The following is a 7,619-nucleotide window of genomic DNA, read 5'->3' as shown; positions in this document are numbered from 1 at the left end:
AATCACAGGAGAGAGAATCACTGGAGAGAGAATCACTGGAGAGAGAATCACTGATGAGAGAATCACTGAGGACAGGGGAGAATGACCATCTACCTCCCTGTATGATTTGTCCTCTTTGAATAAACCTATTTTCCTCCCCCTGATTTGCTTTTGGGGTCTGTGTTATTGAAGAATAAAGTCAACTGCTAACAGTTTGATTCATTTCTCAAGAGAAGACAGAAGAGTCCCTGATAGCTGTGGTTCTGGGTAAACACCACCATCTAGTGTTAGAAAACTAGATTCAGCAGCGGGAAGAGTTTTGTCTGAGCGGATGGTTGTGAGGACAGAACATAGTTATAACAATTTGAACCCGACAAATTGACCACAAGTAAGTCCATGCATTTGAAAAAAAACTGCTGATTTCATACCTTGATTACATTGAAGACATTACACACACACACACACACACACACACGCACACGCACACGCACACGCACACGCACACGCACACGCACACGCACACACACACACACACACACACACACACACACACACACACACACACACACACACACACACACACACACACACACACACACACACACACACACACTCTGCTGTGGTCAAATACAGCAACCATTACAGAACAACGTATCAGAGCAGATTTGGGGAACTTCCAGGTCATATGCCCTGGTGAAACTACTTTGATGGGCTTCTGACTCTGGCGCCACATTCTTCACCCTCTCAGACTTCTGGCAGGCTAGACAGGGTACTGACCTGACTAGACAGGGTACTGACCTGACTAGACAGGGTACTGACCTGGCTAGACAGGGTACTGACCTGGCTAGACAGGGTACTGACCTGGCTAGACAGGGTACTGACCTGACTAGACAGGGTACTGACCTGGCTAGACAGGGTACTGACCTGACTAGACAGGGTACTGACCTGGCCAGACAGGGTACTGACCTGGCCAGACAGGGTACTGACCTGGCCAGACAGGGTACTGACCTGGCTAGACAGGGTACTGACCTGGCTAGACAGGGTACTGACCTGGCCAGACAGGGTACTGACCTGACTAGACAGGGTACTGACCTGGCTAGACAGGGTACTGACCTGGCTAGACAGGGTACTGACCTGACTAGACAGGGTACTGACCTGGCTAGACAGGGTACTGACCTGGCTAGACAGGGTACTGACCTGGCCAGACAGGGTACTGACCTGGCCAGACAGGCTACTGACCTTGAAGCACAAAGTGACCCATTGAAACATTGTGTGCTCTCTGATATGACATTCATTGAAGTCATAGTAACTTCAGACTAGAATGTGATTGATAAACAACAGGTTATTCCACTTGGCCAGCTGTCCACCTCCTTGACAATTTCCCATCAGAAGAAGCGTAGATTGATTTTGGCAATCATGTCCTTCACCTCCGAAATGTCCAGCATGTATCTCGGGCATTGAAAAATGGTTTTTCATCTGTAAATCCGTCCAGTTATCTAATAGAAGTTAATTAACGTTACTCTGAATGGTGAATTCCTCTGAATGTTGCCTCTCTTGTCGAGATCAGTGGCGTCTTTATTTTATTTTTTTATTTTTTATTTTACCAGGTAAGTTGACTGAGAACACGTTCTCATTTGCAGCAACGACCTGGGGAATAGTTACAGGGGAGAGGAGTGGGATGAATGAGCCAATTGTAAACTGGGGATTATTAGGTGACCATGATGGTTTGAGGGCCAGATTGGGAATTTAGCCAGGACACCGGGGTTAACACCCCTACTCTTACGATAAGTGCCATGGGATCTTTAATGACCTCAGAGAGTCAAGACACCCGTTTAACGTCCCATCCGAAAGACGGCACCCTACACAGGGCAGTGTCCCCAATCACTGCCCTGGGGCATTGGGATATTTTTTAGACCAGAGGAAAGAGTGCCTCCTACTGGCCCTCCAACACCACTTCCAGCAGCATCTGGTCTCCCATCCAGGGACTGACCAGGACCATCCCTGCTTAGCTTCAGAAGCAAGCCAGCAGTGGTATGCAGGGTGGTATGCTGCTGGCTTTATAGCGCTTCGCCTGGTTGGAAAGATAAACTAAATTCTCCTCGAGGGATGCCATTGAAGTGCAAGCTACACACAAACAGAACGCTACAATAACAGTTACAGTAGCTAGCTACGATGCTAGCTAACGTTAGCTAAATAAAACTGTCCGGCTTGTGTAGCTGGCTAGCTGACTAGACAGGCTGAGGTAAATAAGTACAGTAACGTCAATCTAAAAACAGCTTAAATTATTTATTCCGATTTAACAAATATATGGTAAAGAAAGAGTGATCTCTTTCCAGTCTTTTCGGTCCTCTGAAGCAGCAGGTAGTCAACCTCAAAAACACAGTCCTCGGAGAGCAATTCTGAGGTAATAATTGAGGTGAAATAGAACTACAACTGTCCGCGTCCTCTTTCCTTCGCGACCGCTACATGGTAACCAAGCAACCAGCATAGCAACGGACGCTTTGGTTCATGACGTAATCCAGTCAGAATATCTAGCAACAGCCCTAGCAACAGCCCTAGCAACAGAAGCTAGAAGTCATCGAATCCCACGTCGACGCAGAGGGGGACACTATTTGGCCAGGGGAACACTATTTGGCCAGGGGATACTATTTGGCCAGGGGACACTATTTGGCCAGGGGACACTATTTGGCAGAGGATACTATTTGGCCAAGGGACACTATTTGGCCAGGGGACACTATTTGGCCAGGGGAACACTATTTGGCCAGGGAACACTATTTGGCCAGGGGATACTATTTGGCCAGGGGATACTATTTGGCCAGGGGATACTATTTGGCCAGGGGACACTATTTGGCTAGGGGATACTATTTGGCCAGGGGACACTATTTGGCCAGGGGACACTATTTGGCCAGGGGATACTATTTGGCCAGGGGACACTATTTGGCCAGGGGATACTATTTGGCCAGGGGACACTATTTGGCCAGGGGACACTATTTGGCCAGGGGAACACTATTTGGCCGGGGAACACTATTTGGCCAGGGAACACTATTTGGCCAGGGGACACTATTTGGCCAGGGAACACTATTTGGCCAGGGGGCACTATTTGGCCAAGGGATACTATTTGGCCAGGGGACACTATTTGGCCAGGGGGCACTATTTGGCCAGGGGATACTATTTGGCCAGGGGACACTATTTGGCATGACAGGCCCAACTCATAAAAACAAACAATTATTATTATTTACATTATTGTTATGTCAGTCACTGTCAGTCACTCAATTAGCCATGTCAGCTAACAATTTTTAGATTAGTAGTTAGTCTATCCAGCTATCTAAACTTGTAGTAATCATGGCCGAATACCGACCTCCAGGGGCCCCACATTGATTTTTGTAGTCATTCTCACTCAGATATCATATTAACATGGCATAAGTCATTACAAACCAGAATTGCAAGAAAGTAGCTCCATCCTCTCTCCATCTTCTCTCCCTCGCTCATCCTCTCTCCATCTTCTCTCCCTCGCTCATCCTCTCTCCATCTTCTCTCCCTTGATCATTCTCTCTCCATCCTCTCTCCATCTTCTCTCCCTCGCTCATCCTCTCCATCTTCTCTCTCTCCCTTCATCCTTTCTCCATCCTCTCCCTCTCCCTCGCTTCATCCTCTCTCCATCCTCTCTCCATCTTCTCTCCCTCGCTCATCCTCTCTCCATCTTCTCTCTCTCCCTTCATCCTTTCTCCATCCTCTCCCTCTTCCTCCCTTCATCCTCTCTCCATCTTCTTTCCCTTGATCATTCTCTCTCCATCCTCTCTCCATCTTCTCTCCCTCGCTCATCCTCTCTCCATCTTCTCTCTCTCCCTTCATCCTTTCTCCATCCTCTCCCTCTCCCTCGCTTCATCCTCTCTCCATCCTCTCTCCATCTTCTCTCCCTCGCTCATCCTCTCTCCATCTTCTCTCTCTCCCTTCATCCTTTCTCCATCCTCTCCCTCTCCCTCGCTTCATCCTCTCTCCATCCTCTCTCCATCTTCTCTCCCTCGCTCATCCTCTCTCCATCTTCTCTCTCTCCCTTCATCCTTTCTCCATCCTCTCCCTCTTCCTCCCTTCATCCTCTCTCCATCTTCTCTCCCTCGCTCATCCTCTCTCCATCTTCTCTCTCTCCCTTCATCCTTTCTCCATCCTCTCCCTCTTCCTCCCTTCATCCTCTCTCCATCTTCTTTCCCTTGATCATCCTCTCTCCATCCTTTCTCCATCTTCTCTCCCTTGATCATCCTCTCTCCATCTTCTCACCATCTTCTCTCCCTCCATCCTCTCCTCCCTTTCTCATCCTCTCTCCCACGCTCCATCCTTGCTACATCCTTTCTCCATCCTTTCTCATCCTTTCTCCATCCTCGCTCCTTCCTCGCTCCATCCTCGCTCCATCCTTTCCCCTTCCCTCTATCCTCTCCCCTTCCCTCCATCCTCTCCCCTTCCCTCCATCCTCTCCCCTTCCCCCCATCCTCTCCCCTTCCCTCCATCCTCTCTACTGCCTCTCTCCCTCCATCTTCTCTCCCTCGCTCATCCTCTCCATCCTTTCTCATCCTCTCTCCATCCTCGCTCCATCCTCTCACCATCCTCTCTCTCCCTCCATCCTCTCTCCCTAGCTCCATCCTCGCTCCATCCTTTCCCCTTCCCTCTATCCTCTCCCCTTCCCTCCATCCTCTCCCCTTCCCTCCATCCTCTCCCCTTCCCCCCATCCTCTCCCCCTCCCTCCATCCTCTCTACTGCCTCTCTCCCTCCATCCTCTCTCCATCCCTCCATCCTCTCTACTGCCTCTCTCCCTCCATCCTCTCTCCATCCCTCCATCCTCTCTACAGCCTCTCTCCATCCTCCCTCCTTCTCTCCATCCTATCTCCACTCTCCCTCCAGCTTCTCTCCATCCTCTCTCACTCCATCCTCTCTCCCTCCATCCTCTCTCCATCTCTCCATCCTCTCTCTCTCCCTCCATCCTCTCTCTCTCCCTCCAGCCTCTCTCCATCCCCTCTCTCTCACTCCATCCTCTCTCCCTCATCCTCTCTCCATCTCTCCATCCTCTCTCTCTCCCTCCAGCCTCTCTCCATCCTCTCTCCATACCTCCTCATACTCTCCTCCTTCTGTCTCTCCCTTCCTCCATACCTCCATCCTTCCCCTTTACTCTCCCCTCCCTCCCTCACCGCCTCTCTCCTTCCATAACTCCTCCATACCTCCATCCTTCCCCTTTACTCTCCCCCCTCTCTCCCCTCCCTCCCTCACCGCCTCTCTCTTTCCATAACTCCTCCACTCCATCCTTCCCCTTTACTCTCCCCCTCTCTCCCCTCCCTCCCTCACCGCCTCTCTCCTTCCATAACTCCTCCACTCTATCCTTCCCTTTTACTCTCCTCCCTCTCTCCCCTCCCTCCCTCACCGCCTCTCTCCTTCCATAACTCCTCCACTCTATCCTTCCCCTTTACTCTCCCCCCTCTCTCCCTCCCTCCCTCACCGCCTCTCTCCTTCCATAACTCCTCCATACCTCCATCCTTCCCCTTTACTCTCCCCCCTCTCTCCCCTCCCTCCCTCACCGCCTCTCTCCTTCCATAACTCCTCCACTCTATCCTTCCCCTTTACTCTCCCCCCTCTCTCCCCTCCCTCCCTCACCGCCTCTCTCCTTCCATAACTCCTCCATACCTCCATCCTTCCCCTTTACTCTCCCCCCTCTCTCCCCTCTCTCCCCTCACCGCCTCTCTCCTTCCATAACTCCTCCACTCTATCCTTCCCCTTTACTCTCTCCCCTCCCTCCCCTCCCTCCCTCACCAACTCTCTCCTTCCATAACTCCTCCACTCTATCCTTCCCCTTTACTCTCCCCCCTCTCTCCCCTCCCTCCCTCACCGCCTCTCTCCTTCCATAACTCCTCCACTCTATCCTTCCCCTTTACTCTCCCCCTCTCTCCCCTCCCTCCCTCACCGCCTCTCTCCTTCCATAACTCCTCCACTCTATCCTTCCCCTTTACTCTCCCCCCTCTCTCCCTCCCTCCCTCACCACCTCTCTCCTTCCATAACTCCTCCATACCTCCATCCTTCCCCTTTACTCTCCCCCCTCTCTCCCCTCCCTCCCTCACCGCCTCTCTCCTTCCATAACTCCTCCATACCTCCATCCTTCCCCTTTACTCTCCCCCCTCTCTCCCCTCCCTCCCTCACCGCCTCTCTCCTTCCATAACTCCTCCACTCTATCCTTCCCCTTTATTCTCCCCCCTCTCTCCCCTCCCTCCCTCACCGCCTCTCTCCTTCCATAACTCCTCCATACCTCCATCCTTCCCCTTTACTCTCCCCCCTCTCTCCCCTCTCTCCCCTCACCGCCTCTCTCCTTCCATAACTCCTCCACTCTATCCTTCCCCTTTACTCTCCCCCCTCTCTCCCCTCCCTCCCTCACCGCCTCTCTCCTTCCATAACTCCTCCATACCTCCATCCTTCCCCTTTACTCTCCCCCCTCTCTCCCCTCCCTCCCTCACCGCCTCTCTCCTTCCATAACTCCTCCACTCTATCCTACCCCTGCACTCACCCCCTCCTCTCCCTCTCTCATTCTATTCTCCCCCATACTCACCCCCTCCTCTCTCCACCTCTCCTTCGGTGTCCAGTGATAGCTCTAACATCACATTTTTCTCATCATCACCATCGGCCTTGTTTACACTAGCACTCCAAGGTGACAGGATCAGGTTGGTCCCAGACAGTGTGTGTATTCTTGTACTCTGCCTGGTCAACCAGTGAGGGCCAACACGGCCAGGGTGAGGTTCTCCGACACGTCCACAGGCACCATGCAAACGCACACCGGCATACACACATGCACCTAAACACACACACACACACATACACACACGTTCGTTTTACTATCCTTGTGGGGACCAAAACAATTGATTCCCATTCAAATCCTATTTTCCCCTAACCGTTAAACCTGACCCTAAACTTAACCCTTAAACCTAACCCTCATTTGAACCCTAAACCTAACCCTTTACGCCTAAAATAGCCTTTTTCCTTGTAGGGACCGGTGAAATGTCCCCACTTCTGGTACCCATAAGGAGAGTGAAACCAAACACACACACACTATGTCTCTCTGCATGGTGTAAATAGAGAACACATCTCTGATATGGCCTCCTGGGTGGCGCAATGGTCTAGGGCACTGCATCGCAGTGCTAGCTACGCCACCAGAGTCTCTGGGTTCGCGCCCAGGCTGGGCTGGGTTCGCGCCCAGGCTCTGTCGCAGCCGGCCGCAACCGGGAGGTCCGTGGGGCGACGCACAATTGGCATAGCGTCGTCCGGGTTAGGGAGGGTTTGGCCGGTAAGGATATCCTTGTCTCAGTATGTAAAATGTAATAAAATGTATGCACTCTACTGTAAGTCGCTCTGGATAAGAGCGTCTGCTAAATGACTAAAATGTAAATGTAAAAAAATGAAAACCTCCAACGGCGATGTGGCAGAGAGAAAGGAAACCAGACATATACTGAAGAGTTTAATAAATAACAACATAAACAACAACACAATAATGAAAGCTTGATTTCATGACGTGTGTGTATATATACACTTATTTAATATATATAGATTCATATTTGACTGTTTAAAATATAAATATGACTTACAGTCCTCATAACTTAGAAGAACCAGGACTC

Source organism: Salvelinus fontinalis, chromosome 31, assembly GCF_029448725.1.
Source record: "Salvelinus fontinalis isolate EN_2023a chromosome 31, ASM2944872v1, whole genome shotgun sequence".
Taxonomy (NCBI): Eukaryota; Metazoa; Chordata; class Actinopteri; order Salmoniformes; family Salmonidae; genus Salvelinus; species Salvelinus fontinalis.
Note: the sequence above shows the minus strand (reverse complement) of the source record.